We start from the raw sequence: 19,662 nt of genomic DNA on the forward strand, positions 1-19,662 counted from the left end.
TGAAGTGGGGGCTCCTTCTTATCTCCATGTCATTGTCCCCAGACTGGACAGCATGTCCAGTTTCACAAGATGTGCTGAGTTTCAGGGGAACCTGGACATGTGCACTTCTATATGCCCTCTCCCGGTTCTCATACAGGGCACAAATCTTATCTTCCTCTAACAGTCCATGAAGACCAGCCATGCAAAATGCAATGGAGGCCAATTTTTTAAAAAATATGAAACAGTTTATGAATTTGCATGTCATCTTTATGCAGGAGCCATGCTAATCTTCCCCGTATGGTTTCAATTTTAGTATATGTGCTGCCGAAACAAACACCTTGGTATCCAAATCTGACTTGCAAGTTTAGATGTCTTTCTGGGGTTTTATATCTTACCCGGACTGTCAATGTCTGTTCTTCAGAAGATCACACCTGCTTCTCAGATGGGAAGTGACTCGCCTTCTGCAAGCATGTCCCAAAGACCTGAGAGGGAGCATGGAGGGGTTCCCAAGTGCCCTCTTCGCAGAGAGCCCTCAGGGGACACCCCACTCTCTCCTACTCTGAGGATCAGCCACACAAGCATAGCATAGTAAAACCTGACTGGTTTTATTCCTAGAAAATAAAAATGGATTAATGGACCACACTGTTCTTTATTTCTGCTTTGGTGGTAAGAAGGAAAATCAGCTCCTCATTCGAAAAGATTGAAGAATGATTTAGTAGATTTTGTTCAAAAGCCTTGCCCTGTTGATTTGAGGATGTGGCTTTCTTGACAAACACCAATACTAGCTAGCGAAGTGTAGACACGGCCCCTGAGAATCCCAAATTTAAGGGCTTACATCTTAATATAAACAGGCTGTGAACTTTTGACTAAAACAGGTACAGTAATGACAAACAAACCAGGATGAAATGAAAACCAATCAGAGGAAAATAATTGGCTGAATTTTTCTGCTAATCTTGGAGGATATGATCTCACCTTCCAATAATGCAGCCGCTGTCCTCTCGGGGCAGCTGTGGATGCACTGATATCCTGGGTTGTGTGAGCACCTTTGCTCCCAGCCCTGGCCTTGTAAATGGGAGAGTTTGGCCAACATCTTCTTCCCTCACAGCAGCCTTCTCCTTTTCTCTCCTGACCAATGGGCCCCAAGCTTCAACTCTCCTCGGTATGCTCGTGCATACTTCTGCTTTCCTCCTTGTTTTTTTTTAAAAAAAAAAGAGGGGCGCCTGGGTGGCTCAGTGGGTTAAGCCTCTGCTTTCGGCTCAGGTCATGATCCCAGGGTCCTGGGATCGAGTCCCGCGTCGGCCTCTCTTCACAGGGAGCCTGCTTTCCCCCTTCTCTCTCTGCCTGCCTCTCTGTCTACTTGTGATCTCTGTCAAATAAATAAAATCTTAAAAAATATATATTTAAAAAAAAGAAAAAAAGAAAGAAAGAAAAAGAAAGAAAGAAGGAAAGAAAGAAAGAAAGAAAGAAAAAGGAGAAGAAGAAGAAAAGGCATTTGAGGAAATTAGAACAACTGATAAAAATGAAGTTGGACAAATTCACTGTCTCTTTCCTTCTGTATAGTCCCCACACAGCAGCCAGTGATCCAGTTAAAATTCAAAGATTCTACCACACCTCTGCTCAGGGCCTGCAGCAGCTCCTTATTTCTCTGATGAAAGCTATGGTCCTTCGAATGACTTCCAAGTGTCTCTGTGATTTGTTCCCTACCTTCCTGTGACTCACATCTGTGGTCTCACCTCCCCCTTCTCTCTCCCTCCCCCATGCATCCAGTCAGCTACACTGACTCCTCAAGCACATCAGGCCCACCCCACCACAGGACCTTTGCACTTGTTGCTCCTTCCACCCAGAATCTCTTCCTTAGATAGTCACATGCCTCAGCTACATGTCTTGCTCCCTCACTTTCTTCAGATCTTTACTCAAAGGTCACCTCATTGTGGTTTTGATTTGCATTTCCCTGATGATTAGTCATGTTGAGCACCTTTCCAGGTACTTCTAGACCATTTGTATGTCTTCTTCAGAAAAATGTCCATTCAGGTCCTTTGCCCATTTTTAATAGGATTATTTATGGGTGTTTTGCTGTTGAGTTTTCATAGAAACAGAGAAGAGAATGGTATTTGTCAGAGACTAAGGGCAGGGGTGAATAGAGAGGTGCAGATCAAATACAACTTTTAGTTATAAAAGGAATAAATTCTGAAGATCTAATATACAACATGGTGACTATAGTTTATAATATGTTTTGTAAACTTGAAAGCTGCTTAAAGTAGATCTTAAGTGTTCTCATCAGAAGAAGAAGGAGGAAGAGGGGAGGAGGTGGAGGAGGAAGGGGAAAAGAAGGAGGAGGAGAAGAAAAAGGAGAAGGAGAAGGAGCTGACTATGTAAGACGATGGGTGTGCTAATCATCTGGATCTCAGCGATCATTCCACAATGTATATGTCTATTATATCATCACATTGTACACTTGCAATATATACAAGTGTATCTGTCAGTTATTCCTCAAAAATTGGAGGAAACAATGTCACCTCCTGGAGGCTGTCCCTGGCCACAGTTTCTAACACTGGGATGCAGTGTCTCCCACTCCAGCTTCCCTCCCTGAGCATACCACTCACTCCGTTCACCCTCATCACCCATCACTCACTGTCTGAGGTGCAGCCTACTCTACACATGACCTAGTCTGTTAACCACTTCCCTCCCAGACTGTCACCCCCCTCACAGCAAGGATTTTGTTCTCTTAGCTTGATGCATGGTTGACTCCCAAGAAATGTCGAAAATCTTATTTCTTTTTTCAAAAAGAAAAAAAATACCCACAGATGTGAGTTGCAGTTGTAGGAAACAAATCATAGACACTTGGAAGTCAGGCAGATGGCTGGGGCTGACCATCCAAAGAGTTGCCGCTCATCCCCAGCCTGAATTATATCTGCTCTCAGGTCAAGGTGGGGCTTTTCTCAAGAGCCCTGAACCTCATTCATTCATTTATTCATTCAACAAGCATCTATCCAAGGATCACTTCTATACCATGCACTGTTGTGGGTGTTGGTGACTGAGCAGCAAACAAAACAAAGTCCCCCATCCAGAGGGAAGCAGCGAGCAATCTAAGGAAATACACAGTGTGTCAGAGGTTGATACATGCTGCTGAGAGATGTATTTCTGGGAAGGTTGACCAGGACTACTGGGGGAGGAGGGAGCTATCTTAAATGCAATGATCAGGAAAGCCCTCTCTGATAAGGTGGTATTTGAAAAAATTTGAATGGAAATCTATAATCTATGGGGGGTGACTCAAGAGACTATCTGCTGGAAGAAACTTTCCGACAAAGAGAACAGCAAGTGCAAATGTCCTGAGGCAAGATCATGCTTGCTGGGATTGCAAAACAACATGAAGTCTGGGATGGCCAGTTAGAGAAGGCTTTAGAAACACCCAGGTGGATATGGGAGCTCCCAAAGCATTAAACAACTAGATCCCCCATTGCAATAGGCTCTGTGACCTGACTACTCTGACTCAAGAGCCAGCCTTGCAGATGGTGGGCTGTGGAGCCTCAGGTCTGGTTTCCTCATTCTTCTTCTGTCTTGTTCCTTCCTACCAACAACTTCTGGCCCAGGAGAGGTGGGTCTCTTTTCAGTCACATTGGAGACCTCCCTCCCCATATAGCCAGAGTTTTTCCTTTTCATTATGACTTAAAATAAAACTATGATCAAAGTCATGGAAAGTCTCACTCCTTATGTCTAAAATGGGAAGCTTGGGATTTTAGAAATTCCCACTTCCTTTTTCCAAAAAGTCTGGCTTTGTTCTGTTGGTCCACAGGGGGCCTTTGTGAGAATTAGAAAATGTAGCCAGCTCTCAGAGGATGCAGCCAAGCACCACGATGTGCAACTTGCCAAGCAAAGCCCAGGCTGTATTTTTGCCCATTCCTCATACCCCTTAGTTAGCAAGCCTCAAGCCCACACCTGGGTGTCAAGCCTATTCATCCCTAAAGACTTGCTGAAGTCATCTTTGAGACTCAACATTGATCAAGGATGTATATGTCCTAGAAATACTAATTCTAAATTTCCCTGGGAGGGGCGCTTGGGTGGTTCAGTCAGTTAAGCGTCTGACTCTTGATTTCGGCTCAGGTCATGATCTCAGAGTCATGAGATCCAGCCCCACGTAGGGCTCCATGCTCAGCGAGGAGTCTGCTTGAGATCCTCCCCCTCTACTCCTCCTTCCACTCTTGCGTGCTCTCTCTCTCTCTCAAAATAATAAAATCTTTAAAATAAATAAATAAATAAATTGGGACGCCTGGGTGGCTCAGTTGGTTGGACGACTGCCTTCAGCTCAGGTCATGATCCTGGAGTCCTGGGATCGAGTCCCACATCAGGCTCCCAGCTCCATGGGGAGTCTGCTTCTCCCTCTGACCTTCTCCTCGCTCATGCTCTCTCTCACTGTCTCTCTCTCAAATAAATAAATAAAAATCTTTAAAAAATAAATAAATAAATAAATAAATAAATTTCTCTCGGATACCATGCTTTGGTGTTGCAGACTTGGAGGTAGAAGACTAGAGAATGAGATTTATGGGGGGGGGGGAAGCATTTTTCCTATTACCAACATTTTCAAAAGAGCCTTCAGGGTCTGTTTGATCCTGAGAATAACTTTTTTTCTTCCCTTCTCTCTCCCTTCATGACCCGGCCTAATGTGTACATTTATAGGCTAGTTCGGGAAGTTAGCATTCAATGGGATAATGGGTGTGGATGGGGAACAAGGTGTGCGGGGAGACCAAACGAAGCCAGGCTTGGTCAAAGAGGGGGTTCCCTGAGGAGATGAATAAGACTTAATGGGTTGATATCCAATGAAGGCAGTGGACATCGAGAACCAGGGTTTGAGATTTCCTCTGCTTACAAAGGACCACGTTAGCCTGTCACAGTTTCAAGGATGATGGCAAAAGACATGACGCTCCTGAGTCAGAAACAAAGGACCTTATCACCCACCACACAGCAAGCAGGATGGGCATTGGCGTAGCTCCGTCAAATCCCTTTGCCCCCCAAATCCCACAGTGACGATGCCGAAGGGTCCACGTGGATACTGGCACGCGGATGAGCCTCCATCACAGCCGAGAAACCGTGCACTCAGGAGATCAGAATCATTCATAATATGCAGTTAGCACCCTTATCTGGCGTCTGTCTCAGGAGGAGACATTATCTTTGCTACCCAGGACAGGTAAGCAAGCCCGCCCTTTGCTTTGGAGGGGACGCTACCTCTGTCATCCCAGACTGTTGTCTACACAAACATGCTTGGAGAAATTCTGGGACAAAGGCTGCCAGTGTGTCTGCTCACAAGAAATGGGAAAGACACACGGACAGTGGTCTCCCGGCGTGGCAGGTCTTAGTTCAGTCTGTGGTGCTGGTAGAGGGTCAAGAATTAGTAACTGTGGCCCCAGAGCCTCTGTTCTTGGTGAGAAAGAATGAAAAATAGAAAAAGCTGAAGGCCATGCTCGTGTCACACGAAGATAAGCTCGGCCTTTTTGTCTCTGGTACTGCCTCAAAAGTAAACACAGATGGACCCAAACACAAAACATAGGCAAGACTGAGGAGTTTGGCAACTTGAGCATTCCTTCCCCCCCAGGCACGTTTTCTGTCGGAAGTCACTGGCCCCCCGCTGGCTGGGCCAGCAGAGCCCTCAATCCATCACTGACAGGCCACTCCGGCAGCAGTCAGCGTGTCCAGCCTCTGGAGCCACATCTCCAGGCAGAGACCAGCAATTAAGTGTTCAGATTCAAATCAACGCATACAGCAGCCTTGGGGACATTTTCAGTACTCCAGAGACCAAGTCCGCACCTATCAATACAATCAGATGAAGTGAAATTGCACAGAGCCAAGCTTTATAAAATCTTCTGCCTATGGACTTATTTTGACAAGAAATCTAGTTTGTTTTTCTTACGGCTTCTCTGCTTGTGTAGGAGTATTAATTACTCACTAATCCACTTACTTGGATGAAATGCCTTGATTTTTTTGAAGAAAAAGGTTGAACATTTACTAGGAGTTGGTCTTGACTGTGAGGATATGCAGATAATCATGTACGTGGCCATCTGTTTCCTCAAGAAGCCCAGAGTTCTCTCAGTGACACGGTCCTCAGAGATAGAAAGTGCCAGAGGCATGGGCAAAAGCCGGTGCCTGACTCAGAGACCCAGGGCACTGACCTCTCTTCATCCTATCAGATCAGTGTGGGAACAATCCCCTTGGTCCCCACTCCTCACCCCTTACTGTCTTTGCTTTCTCAGTTCGTTATTTGCTGCATCCTGCAAATGCCCACAGCGGCTGCAGAAAAACGTTCAGGGCAACCTGGTCAAAAAGTGAAAATCTGGGATGACTTGGCCTACTCAGAGCACTGAACAGAGGTTGGGTAAGATGGTCAGTCAGACTTCTTCTATTTATGAGAAGTAAAGGAATTAAGAGAAGGAATGAATGAATGAATTATTTAAAAACGTGAATTCTTGTAAACAGAAAAAAAATGGAAAAAAGGAAAAATGACATTTAGACCTATCAGGATGGCTGTTACTAAAAAAAAAAAAAAGGAAAAGAAAGGAAAGAAAGATGTGTTAGTGAGGCTGTGGAAAATCGGAGCCTTTGTGCTGGGAATACAGTGGAAGGTAAAATGGCACAGCTGGGGGCGCCTGGATGGCTCAGTGAATTAAGCCTCTGCCTTCGGCTCAGGTCATGATCCCAAGGTCCTGGGATCGAGCCCCTGCATCGGGCTCTCTGCTCAGCAGGGAGCCTGCTTCCCCCTCTCTCTGCCTCTGCCTGCCACTCTGCCTACTTGTGATCTCTCTCTGTAAAATAAATAAATAAAATCTTTTAAAAAGAAAAATGACACAGCTGCTCTTGAAGATGGTGTATATATTTATGTAGTTATATACAAATACACACACATCCATACAATGGAATAGTACTCAGCCTCCAAAAAGCAGGAACTTGGGATCCATGCTACAACATGGGTGAAACTTCAGGACATGACAGTAAGTGAAATAAGCCAGACACAAAAAGACAAATACTGTAGGATCACACTTATATGAGGTAACTAAAGCAGCCAAACTGATAGAAACAGAAAACAACAGAGTGGCTGCCTGAGGCTTAAGAGAGGGAGGAACAGGGACTTATTAATAGTCTCTTGGGTACAGAGTTGCAGCTTGAAGAAGTTCTGAAGCTGGGTGGTGGCTGACGGTTGCACAACATGAATGGACTTCATGCCGCTGAAATGTACACTTAAACTTGGTTAAATGGCAAATTGCATGTTATGTGTATTTTACCACAATAAAAAAAAGGGGGAGAGGTAGAATATTCAGTGAGTTATCAGTGGAGAAACTGATGGCAGTTTTCACTTTTTAGCCAGATGTTTTGGCGTCACATAGACACAGCCAGCACGAAATGATGAAGGATTTGGGAATTGAAGCCAGGACTCTGGAGTCTCAAGTGACTGTGATAATTACTGCATTTCATTTCCTGCATAGAAGGCGGATTGAGTTCAAGACCAAAAGCAATATTCCAACGGGCCGTGATTAATTGCCCCTCCTGTGTTTAAATGGACCTCCTCATGACTTCTGCTATTGTTCTGCACAAATAATTAGGGCAGTTTCCACTGCCGAGTTCATGCTTGTGCGTGTTCTCGCAGAGAACAACAAGAAAAAAAGAGGCAATTTCTGGTCAGTGTTTAATGAGATTTCAGACTTGGCCTGTGTTAATCCACACAGAGGACACAGAGGTCTGGCTGGGAAAGGGAAGTACCAGCCTGTGATTCCCTTATCCCATCTCACTTAATTGTTCTGGTCTGCTATGATGTATAGACGACCTCTTCTTTATTTGTAAATGAATTTCAGGGAGGTTCCATAACTTTCCCCGAGTCACACAGATAGTTAGTGGAAGAGTAGAGAGTTGTACTTTGCTCGGATAACAATGCTTTCATGCTTTTCTGAACTCTGCATATTCACAGGCAAAAGAAATCTCGACTTTCCCTGAATAATTCTTCTCTTATTCTTTTGGTTATTCATTCACTCAGCCAACAAATAATCATTCTTCAATATCACTATATTCCAGTGATAGGCTCCGAGGATAGAGATATAAGATACTCTGTTGTATCTCCAGGGAAGTTTGCTGTTAGTGACAAGGAGACTCGGTCCTATCACAGAGGGACGCCCTGGGAGGACACAGCACAGGGGAGTTAGCATAGCCCAGGCCACTCTGCAGCTGAGCTAAGGATAAGGAGTCAACAGACAGAAAAAATGAGAAGCTGGCATTTCAATCACAGAGGAAGAACCCCAAATTTCCTGCGGTTCCTTTGGAGCATATATTAGAAACGAGGGTGCAAGGTAAGCAGTTTGGATTTTATACCGAGGTTGACAGTGAACGGGGGGCCACTGACATTCTTCAGTGGGAAAATGACAAAAGCAATAAACATACAATTCAGAAAGATCACTCCGATACCTACATGGGAGATGGAGAGACAGTGGCAAACCAACATAGAGGCAAGGAGACAATACTAATGTCCTAAGACTGTTGTAACAAATCACAGCAAAGCAGGGGGCTTAAAACAACAGAAATCTATTCTCTCACAGTTATGGAGCCTAGAAGTCCAACATCAAGGTGCTGGCAGCATCTAACTCCCCGTGACAGGCCTAGGGCGTCATCTGTGCCCTGCCTTTCCCTCAGCTTCTGGTGCTGCTGACAGTGACAAACACTGGTGTTCCCTGGCTTGCGGGCACATCACCCACAGTGATCTCCCATGCGCTGTATCTCCTCTTCCTGCATGGAAACAGCCATATGGCTTCAGGGTCTGCCCTGCTCCCACATGACTGCACCTTAACCTGATATTATCTGCAAAGACTATTTCCAAATGAAGTCACATTCACAGGTATCAGGTGCTAGTACTTGAGTACACACACACACACACACACACATATTTCAACCCGAGGGACACAATTCAACCCACACTAGAGACTAGTCAGAGGACACTTGCAATTGCTCAGTTGAGAGATGATGAGGTACTGAGCAGCAGCAGAGACCCAGAGAAAAGAGTTGATCAGGAAGGAGAGCTGGTCAAGCCTGAGGGTGGTATTGGCTTAGGGCCGCTGGGAAGTAAAGTAAGAATTCCTGAGAAGGGGGAGGGGTAGTGGGACAATGACTTGGCATGCCCATCTTTCAAATGTGAAGAAAGAGCATTAGCAGTGAAGTTGTTGGTTATCCACTTTTTAAAAACAACAGAACTCTCTATTGTCTGTGAGATAAGATGCCAACATTTGATTTGGGCAACACTTGAATGATCCAAGTCTGGCTCACACCTCTTTCTCCATCACTCACACCCCTGCCTTTCCCCCAGTGTATATATGCACACGTGCACACACACACACATGCACACACACTCACACCAGGTGGGCATTCTCTCCTTTTGCTCACCTTGCTCCTAAAGCACATGCCAGGGACTGTGCTCCTTGAAGATAGGCGGTGTCTTGTGCAGGTTGTGTCTGCCCATTATGCAAGGAGGGAAAGCATGGCGTCATCCTTGCCCTGGGTGCAACCTTCCCTGTTGAACTCCATTCCTCTGCCCGTCTATCATCCTTGGGGACAGAATTCATCCTGCCCATCCCTCAACTTCCATAGTACGTTGAGTCTAACCTGCACCTATGGGTGTCATGCTCCTTCATGGTTGGTGTGTGTGTCTGATCCACTCCCCAGAGTAAGCACAGATGGTATCAGCAATGTTTTACTCATCTTTGTATCTCCAAGACCTCACAGGAACCACCCAGAGTAGGAACTCAAGAAATATTCGCTGTAAAGAGCTCTTCAAGGAAAGTTGCTGGAGTGTTACAGAGATCAGGGGCACAGGCTTTGAGGTCAGGTTGGACTCCATTGGAATCCTGGCTCTGATACTCAGCAGCTCTGTTAACTTAGGGGCATTTTTTTAAAAGATTTTATTTATTTATTTGACAGACAGAAATCACAAGTAGGCAGAGAGGCAGGCAGAGAGAGAGAGGAGGAAGCAGGCTCCCAGCTGAGCAGAGAGCCCAATGCGGGGCTTGATCCCAGGACCCTGGGATCATGACCTGACCCGAAGGCAGAGGCTTTAACCCACTGAGCCACCCAGGCATCCCAACTTAGGGACATTTTTAAAACTTCCTAGGTTTCATTTCCTTGCTTGGAATGGGGTTCCTGACATTGGGGCTGCCATAAAAAGTCAGTGAGATCACACATGTAAAACATCTAGAAGATTACCTGACACCCAGGCTCAGGTTCACAATAAGGCTGGTTATCATGGTTGGTGTTCTGAGGCCATCTGGCCTTTCCAAAATCCTGCCACAATAGACTGATGGAATTTGTGTGTCCTTGCAGCTCTAGCCCCTTCCACCATTCTCTTGCCCCAAAGGACCCATAAATTTATGATATAATTGAGAGGCACAGGCATGGTTCTTCCTTAGTCCTTATGGTTTGGGTATTGAGCAATCACAAGATTTTGGAATGTCATCAAGAATAGCTGTTTGAAGAGGAAAGTTCCAAGAAGGGCATAGAACCAGAAATGTGCCAAGAGAGCATGTGTGGGAGTTGAATGATGTTCTTTAAAATTTGCCGAGGGTGGGAGCTCAATGCAGTGGAAAGAGCCCAAGCTGGCATCTCCCCATCCAGTCCTGGCTCCATCTCTTATAGGCTCTCCAACCTTCATTGTCTCAGCCTTTTCATGGAATGTTGTGAAAATTGGAAATAATGTATACAAACTGACCAATCCAGTGAGTAATAACTATTCAATGAAAGTTACCTTCTTTTTCTGTCATTAAGATGATGTTGGGGGTGGAAAAAGGAATCAGAGGCCCTCAGTAGGGAGTACTCGTGGCAAATCAACCCCAGAGGGAAACTCAGCATCCCACTCCCTGATGCCAGGGGTGAGCTCTACAGTACAACAGAATGTGGTGGACTCTTTGGAAAGCAGGGTTCCCCGAGAGACCAAAGATGACTGTCCTGGATCCCAACAGAACTCCACTTCTTATTCTTTCCTGATTTGTGAGGCAGGTATCCAGTCTCCATCTAAGTAATGGGCAAGCTCCACAGAGGTAGCCGTCTTGGAAGTGAAGGACAGAGAGGGAGGCTGGAGCCAAGCTCACAAAGGACCCAGGAGGCCACCCAGTGAGTGAGATGGGGGACCATGAGGATTTGAGGCAAAGGAGGGCTTGGAGAAGGAAGAGAGAGAAAGTCACCCCAAGCAACTGTGTGCTGACTCTGAACCCCTTTGGGCATCTTTGGAAATGTCCACAGGAGGCTGACAAAGCATAAGAAACTGCCGAGTGTCTTCAAGAATTGAAAGGTCCTTATTTTAATTCCAATGGGAATGATTATCAACCTAGGGAGGTCTTTAAGTCTCGATGTGAACCGGAGGCCGAGGGACTTACCTCTAGTCCTGTCCTGGCATTCTGTAGTTGAGTAATCTCGGTCAAACCCTCCACCTTGGTGAGCCCGGCTCCCTTCTCTGTGAAGAGCTGGTTGGAGAATTTGATCTCTTAGCCTCCTTTGTGATGTTTTGTAAAGTATAGTTTCAGATTCCCAGCCTCCTTTTCTAATTCTTTCCAGTTGGAAACTATAACTTGAAAAGAACATTTTTACCTTCAGTCTCTGTATCATTTTCTAAACGCCAGGATCCCCAACACAAAATTGCTCAAGAAGGCTATTTAAAATACCCTCCACCAGGAGAGGACCCAGGAACATCTGTCCATTTAACCAGCTGTCTAGGTGATTTTTTATGATCACACCTTAACCTATACTGGATGTATGAATGTCTAAAAATACAACCTCATACAGCAGCTGCTGAAAATTAAACATGATTCAATCCTTAAAAGGCACATCATTAAGCGGTAAGAGATGCAAAGTTCTGGCAAAGTGAAGTCAAAACTTGAGAGAAGTAAGATGACAGACCACCTTCACCAGTGGGGGCCGGCGATGTCTGTGAGGTGGCGCTGTGTGTCTGGGCCACAGGGTTCCAAGAAGATGTGGCTTGGGCTTGTTAAAACAGCATCAGGACTTGGACAAATTCCCACCCTCGTCCAGTACCTGGTGTGCTGATCCATCTATAGGCCTCAAAGCCTTTGGTTTAGGCTCAACACACAAGGCATGTAGTACCAGAGAGAATCTGTGCAGCCCCTTTGCATCCCATAGCCCTCGTGGGAAGACAGACAGTGGTGGGATCTGGTACCCTCTGTGGCCATGTCAACAGCAAGAGGCTGACCATAGATTAGACCCTCAACAGTGCCTCTTCTGTGGCTGGTTTCCAGAAGGCCACAGACCAAACAGAGGACAGAAGCTCAGACCTTGGTGGCCTCCTTTGAAGAAGTGAGGGGGGCCAGTTGAAAACACATGCTTGCTTGTGCTTCTTTCGTTGAGAAACTTTCCATTGAAAGAAAAAGCAATTGAATATGATGAACACTTTAAAGAGCAAGTGGCACAGAGTAATGTACAGTTAGTCTTTAGTCTTATAGTCCACATTCATTTCCAAAGTTGGGGAGGTCAGCACCTCTTTTCCCTATCCTGTTCAGTAAAGTTATCTAATGCATTTGGAATATAATTACATTAGTTACATTTTTCTTTGCCATACTATACAGTCCATCCTGATACCCATGGCCCTCCTAGTTGAGTTCTCAAAATTTGCATATATTAAAGTCCATTTTCTTATTCTGTAAAGTTCTGTGGGTTTTGACAAATGCAAGGTGTTGTATACCCATCAATCATTATGGCATCCAAAAGAGTAGTTTTGCTACCCTAAATATTCCCCTGTGTTTCACCTGTTCAATCCTTCAACTTCCCCCAAACTTTGGCACTTACTGCTCTGTTTAACCACTCTATCATTTTTCCTGTCCCAGAATGTCCTAAAAATGGAGCAAAACATTTCAGACAACAATAGAGAGAAATCGCAGCCAAACAAGGATCGCACCCAGAGCCTTCCCCAAGCATGGTTTAGATGAGAAGTTTGGGGAGTTATGATTTGATGAGACTTAAATGAAATTTTGTAAATGACATGGAGCACAAGTATTTTGCATGTGGGATGGAGATGCTTTGGAGCGAGAAGGAAGACTATGATAGGCAGCTCATATCTCTCAAAGATCCTGGAATCTTAAATTTGTTACCTGACATGGAATTTGGGACTTTGTAGGTGTGGTTAGATTAAGGACCTTGCAATGGAGAAATTATTATGGATTATCAGGCTATCAGGGTGGGCCCACAGCAATCACAATGGTTCTTACAAGTGAAAGAAGGAAGCAGGAGAGTCAGATCAGAATGGTATGATAGGAGTCTAACCATTGTTTGAAGAGGGAAAAGGGCCATGAGCCAAGGAATTTGGGCAGCCTATAAAGCTGGGAATGGAAAAAATAAAATTCTTCCCTGGAGCCTCTAGAAAGGAATGAAGCCCTGCCAACACCTTGATTTTATCCCAATAAGACTCCTTTTGGATATTTAACATCCAGAACTGTAAGAGAATAAATTTGTATGTGTTAAGCCACTAGGTTTGTGGTAATTTGCTACAGCAGCAATAAAAAGTTATACAAGGTCTATGATCCAGTTGAGTTCATTGTAATGCAAGGCATAAGGTGCGTGTCTAGGTTCATTCTTTACACACAAATATTTGATTGTTCTAGCTTCACTTGTTGAGAAAGACTCGCTCTTTTCCACTGAATTGCCTTTATCAAAGGTCAGTTGACTGTATTTGTTGGATATGTTTCTGAGCTCTTTATCGTGTTTCTCTATGTGTGCATTATTTTGCCAATACTCAGTTGTCTTGGTTGCTGTAGCTTTATGGTAAGGCTTGAAATAGGGTAGCATGAGTCTTCCCAGTTTGTTCCTTAATATTGTATTGGCTAGGGGCACCTGGGTTGCTTAGTAGGTTAAGCATCCAACTCTCAGTTTCTGCTCAAGTCATGATTTCATGGGTGGTAGGATCTAGGTCCCTGTTGGGCTCCACACTGAGCATGGAGCTTACTTAAAGATTCTCTCCCTCTGCCCTCCACCCACTTGTGCATGCTCTCTTGTAAAATAAATAAATCCTTAAAAAATATATAATTTATTGGTTAGACTTTATCCTTTGTCTTTCTACATAAATTTTAGCATCAGTTTGCTGATAATTACCAATAGATTGCTGGAATTTGTGTTCAGATTCTGTTGAATCTAAAGATCAAGAAAGCAGGAATTGAATCTTAACAGTGTTGAGTCTCCCAGTTCATGAACATGGACTATTCCTCCTTTTATTTCCTTCATAAAAATTTTATAGTTTTCCACATACAGATTCTGTACATATTTGTTAGATTCATAACTAAATACTTCATTTTTTATGTTATTATAAAGAATATTTTTGTTTTACTTCAAATTCCAATTGTTTATTGCTGGCACATAGGGAAAAAATTGACTTTTGTATATTGGTCTTATATTTTGTTTATTATTCTTATACTTATTCATTCCAAGGCTTTTTCCATTTTGTTTTCAGAGATTCTTCAGTGATTTCTACCTAGACAATCTCACCATGTATGAATAAAGACAGTTTTATTACTACTTTGCAAATCTGTGTAAAATATACTTATTTTCCTTATCTTACTCCACAAGCTGGAATTTCTCATGTGATATTGAATAGAAATGTTGAGATATTTTCCCTTGTTTCCACTCTTAGGGAGAAAACATCAGGTTCTCAATATTCAGTATGGTATTAGATGTAGGTTTTTCATATATACTCTCTAAGTTCCTTCTGTTTCTAGTTTTCTGAGAGTATTTTTTATCATAAATGGGTATTAAATTTTGTCACATGCTTCTCTGCATCAGTTAATATCTTTACATGTTTTCCTTATTCAATCTGTTAATAGGATGAATTCCATTGGTGGGTGAATATTAAACAAGCCTTTCTTTGCTGAATGGAATACCACTTAGTTGTGATGCATTTTTTTATCATATAGATTGCTTAGTCAATTTTCTAATATATTTTTAAGAATATTTATAGCGGGCACCTGGGTGGCTCAGTGGGTGAAAGCCTCTGCCTTCGGCTCAGGTCGTGATCCCAGGATCCTGGGATGGAGCCCTGCATCGGGCTGTCTGCTCAGCAGGGAGACTGCTTCCTCCTCTTTCTCTCTCTGCCTGCCTCTCTGCCTACTTGTGATCTCTGTCTGTCAAATAAATAAAATCTTTTAAAAAAAAAAAAAGAAGAATATTTATAGCTATGCTGCTTAGAAATATTTGTAATTTACTTGTAATATTTTTATCTGGTTTTGGTATTAGGGTAATGTTAGCTTCAAAAATTGTTTAAGAAGTATTCCCTCTGCTTCTAATTTCTAAAAGAAATTATGGGAAATTGATAGTATTTCTTCCTTAAATTTTAGTAGAATTCACCAGTGAAATCAGGTGGGCCTGGTACTTTCTTTTTTTCTTTCTTTTCTTTTTTCTAAGTTTTAATTATCAATTCAATTAATTTAATAAGTTATCTACTCAGGTTATCTATTTCTCTTTGAGTGAGTTTTGATAGTTTGTGCCTCTCAGGTAATCCATTTCATCAAAGTTATAAAATTTGGAGAAAAGTGTTATTTATGGTATTCTTATTATTTATTTAATGTCCATGGGATCAGCAGTGATGGCTTCTCTTTAATTTCTGATATTGGTAATTTACATCTTCTCTATTTATTCTTGGTTAGCTTAGCTAAAGGCTAATCAATTTTCTTGATATTTTCAGTGAACCAGATTTGACTTTGTTGGTTTTATTTTTTTCCTCTTTTCAATTTCATTGCTGGTTATTCTAATTTGTAATATTCTCCTTTTTCCTCTTGCTGTAGCCATAATTTGTTCTTTTTCCGCAGTTTACCAAAGTTGTAGCTTAGGTTACTGATTTTAGATCTTTCTTCTTTACAAGTATATGCATTTTAATGTTACAGATTTTCCTCTAAGAACCACTTTACCTGCATCCTCAAAATTTTTATTTTAATTTTTATTTAGTTCAAAATATATTTTTAATTTTTGAGATTTTTTATTTCACTAATGAGTTGTTTAGAAGTGTGCTGTTTAATTTCCAGCACTTGGGAATTTTATTCATTCCAAGGCCTTTTTTCATTTTGGTATTTTTTTCTGGTTTTGGGATTTATTTGTTTTTTGGGGGAATTTTCAAACTATCTCTGTTACTGATTTCCAGTTTAATACCACTGTGCTACTAGAACGTACTTTCTATGAGTTTTATTTTTGAAAATTTTTAGGGTGTGTGTTATGGCCAGCATTTGCCTGTCTGTGTTAATATTACATGTAAGCTTGAAAAGACTATATATTCTGCTGTTGTTGGATGGAACATCCTAAGCCTGTCAATTAGATCAATTTGATTCATAGTGCCATTCAGGTCATTTTATTTATTTTACCCTTCCTGATTTTTCTGCCTACTTAGCCTATCAAGTAATGACAGAATAGTATTGAGGTCTCAAACTGTAATAGTGAGTTTGTTTACTTCTCCTTTTAGTTTTATCCATTTTTACTTTATGTACTTTGATGCTCTTTTTAGGTGCATAAACATTTAGCATTTCTTAGGTCTTCTTGGAGAACTGACCCCTCTATCATTATTTAAATTCCCTCTTTATTCCTATAATCTTCCTTGTTTTGAATTTGGTTTTGTCTGAAATTGATACAGCTACTCCATCTTCCTTCTGGTTAATATTATGATAGTATATTTTATTCTCCATCCCCTTGCTTTCAGCTGGTCTACATTTTAGTATTTTAAGTGGGTTTTCTGTAAACAACATTTTTGGTCTTTTTTTTAATCCACTCTAAAAATCTCTAATAATCTTCATATTTTAATTAGTATGTTTAGATCACTGATATTTAAAGTGATTATTATTTATAGTGGGGTTCTTACCTACCTAATTTTTTACTTTTTTATTCCTTACATTTTGGTTTGTTTCTTTTTTTCCCCTATATTTCTGCCCTCTCTGTTTTTTTTTTTTTTTTAAGATTTTATTTATTTATTTGACAGGCAGAGATCACAGGTAGGCAGAGAGGCAGGCAGAGAGAGGAAAGGAAGCAGGCTCCCTGCTGAGCAGAGAGTCCGATGTGGGGCTCGATCCCAGGACCCTGGGATCATGACCTGAGCTGAAGGCAGAGGCTTTAACCCACTGAGCCACCCAGGCGCCCCTGCCCTCTCTGTTTTTAATTGTGTGATTCTATTTAAAATCTTTTCTTAGCATGTCATTAATACTACTTTTTAAAATTTCTTTTTATGACTGCCCAGATGTTATAATACTCATCTTTAAATAATCTAAATCCACATTCCTACAACACTGTACTACTTTGCACATAGTGCAGGTAACTTATAAAGGATATTCCCAATTCCTCTCTTCTGTCCCTTGAGGCCTAGCCTGTGCCAGGCACTATTCAGACCGTGCTACAGATGCAATACTATTTGAATTCTTACAGCAGGCAATCATTACATCTCTCTCACAGAAGATGAAATTGAGGCTTACAGAAGTCTAATCCCTCCCCTGGTCATGTCATTGATAAGGCCCAAGATTGCCAGAACTCCAAGGCATTGAAGGAGTAGAGACAGACCGTACAGTACTCAGCACAGTGTCAAGCACATAGCAAATACTCAACAAGTAAGACAAAACACACACCTCCAGGATGGTAAATGTCTCAGTGAGGACTGGGACACATAGCTGCAAAAGGAAAAATTTGGGCTGGCCGAGGTTTGGTAAGAAAAAAAGAGACTGTTTGTTGTTGTTCTTGTTTGTTTGTTTTTAACTTTTAAACTCAAATTCAAAAATGTTCCTGTTCTATTTTCTGTGCCTCTGATTTCCACAGTAACCCATCATGTTAGCTCTGATTTGCTGAGGATCGATTTTTATCTGTTAGTGTGCTCAGTGAGTCTTCAGACCCTCCTTGTGAATTATACTGTATTCCCATGTGACTGAGGAGGAGACTGAGGCTCATGGAGGTCTTGCCAAGGCCAGAGACTTTTGGAAAAGATGAGACCTGAAGCCAGCTGGCCTACTTCCAAAATCTAGATGCTGCCATAGTTATCATGCAGCAGGCTTGAAATAATTGTTATCATATCCCTTTCTATCGGGAGGAGCAGAGAGCCCCAGCTACAGATTCCTGCCAGGCATGGAGCTTTCCAAGCTCCTTGCATCTGGGCCACCTGGGTGGGGGTCTCAGGGCCTCAGCAACAAGCTCATGGATCCAAGTAATAACCCATATTTGGGCTTAGCAGTTCCCATTCTGAGGACTAATGATGTCCAGAGGTCTCAAGAATTCCTCTGCCAGAAACATCAGATGGAAGTAGGTGCAGTTGGCTCAAATAGCAGCCAGGGGACAATTTATCACAATTTATTAGACCACCCATGAGGCAGGAATCCGGGCCCTGCAGGAAAGTTCCATCCAAGGGCTGCACCTAGCACCCTGAACCAGCCTGGGGAAGGGGGATGTTATCTAGTGATGCCTGAGAGACATCAGGCAGTCTGCACCTCTTGGGTGCTGGGTCTGTATGTTGGAGTGGAGGGGACCCCCAAGAACCCACAGATTGGACTACAGGACAGCCTCAGATGCCAGGCAAGGTACAGCCCAGCTGCTCACAACCCCTAGTACACCACCACGTACCCCTGCTGCCATCATACTGGGGCCAGTACAGCAGCTGAGGGGCTAGGCAGAATCCTGAAGCCATCCCCAGTTCTTCCTGCCCCTCTTTCATCATCGTATGCATTTCTCCCAAGGCCACAATCTCAACACCTCATTGTCTCATTGATTGAGAAGTAAATAATCTTATAAAATAACTAACTAAATAAATAAGGTTTTCAAATATTCCAGACCATCCAAAACTACAAAGCTAATAAGCACCAGCTCCCTAGTATCACTACTCTTTTTAGTTCATCAGGGAAAAAAAATAAAATAAAATTATTCAGTTCCCAGTACATATTTTAGGGGCACCCATCCATTGCGTTTTGATTACATGAAAACATTCAATATTCTTCCCCACCCTCAAATCCACAAATGCCTTGAGTGCCAAAGCTTTTCAAGTGGCTGTCACCATGAGAGCCATTTAGTAGATATTCTGTATGTGCTTGGTATTTAGTTAAGTCAATGACAATTGCATAAAGAATTATGGGCCATGTGGGGCCTGGGCCCTGTGGACACTTGAATTATAGGGTGGAGTCCCGACCTCCCCAAGCTCAAAGCTCACAGGACATCTGGGGGTATCAGAGTGATGAGGCCCTCATGGGAGACCTGTCCATAGCCACTGCTGCCCTCCTGCCCTGGTTTCCTGCTCACAGCTCTCATCAAACACTTACCAAAGGGTCTCAAAAATGTGATTCAGATCTAAAACTAGTGCGCAAACCAGTGGTTTAAAAAAGCATGCAAGGAAAATGTAACGATACAGAAAAAAAAACAGAAGTTTAGAGATTCCTTTTATTGTCTCTGTGCATAATGTCATTTTTATTGGAACTATATTACTTGAAAACATTGCCTGGTGACCTTGGTCCCAAGTTCTATGGCAGGCAGTCAATGGCAGACCATGACTTGAAGCAGGAAGAAACACGTGTGTACCTGGACCCCCAGGTGTTCAGCTCCCTCACTCAGAGATGAAAACCAGCATGTACCTGTCAGTGACCAGGCTTGAGGTTAGGTGATGAGTAAGGCAGATGAGGCCCCTGACAGGGAAGTTTACATTCCCAGAAGGAGAGACAGACAAGA

General features: G+C 42.8%; 1 non-coding gene across 1 annotated transcript; it reads right to left on the minus strand.

Annotated features, from left to right (window-relative positions):
* Positions 1-209: 209 nt before the first annotated feature.
* Positions 210-316, minus strand: LOC125085333 (U6 spliceosomal RNA). Its single transcript, XR_007122866.1, has one exon. It is a non-coding gene; the product is annotated as a U6 spliceosomal RNA (small nuclear RNA).
* Between the last annotated feature and the right edge of the window lie 19,346 nt (positions 317-19,662).

This window comes from Lutra lutra, chromosome 14, assembly GCF_902655055.1.
Source record: "Lutra lutra chromosome 14, mLutLut1.2, whole genome shotgun sequence".
In the NCBI taxonomy this organism is placed as follows: Eukaryota; Metazoa; Chordata; class Mammalia; order Carnivora; family Mustelidae; genus Lutra; species Lutra lutra.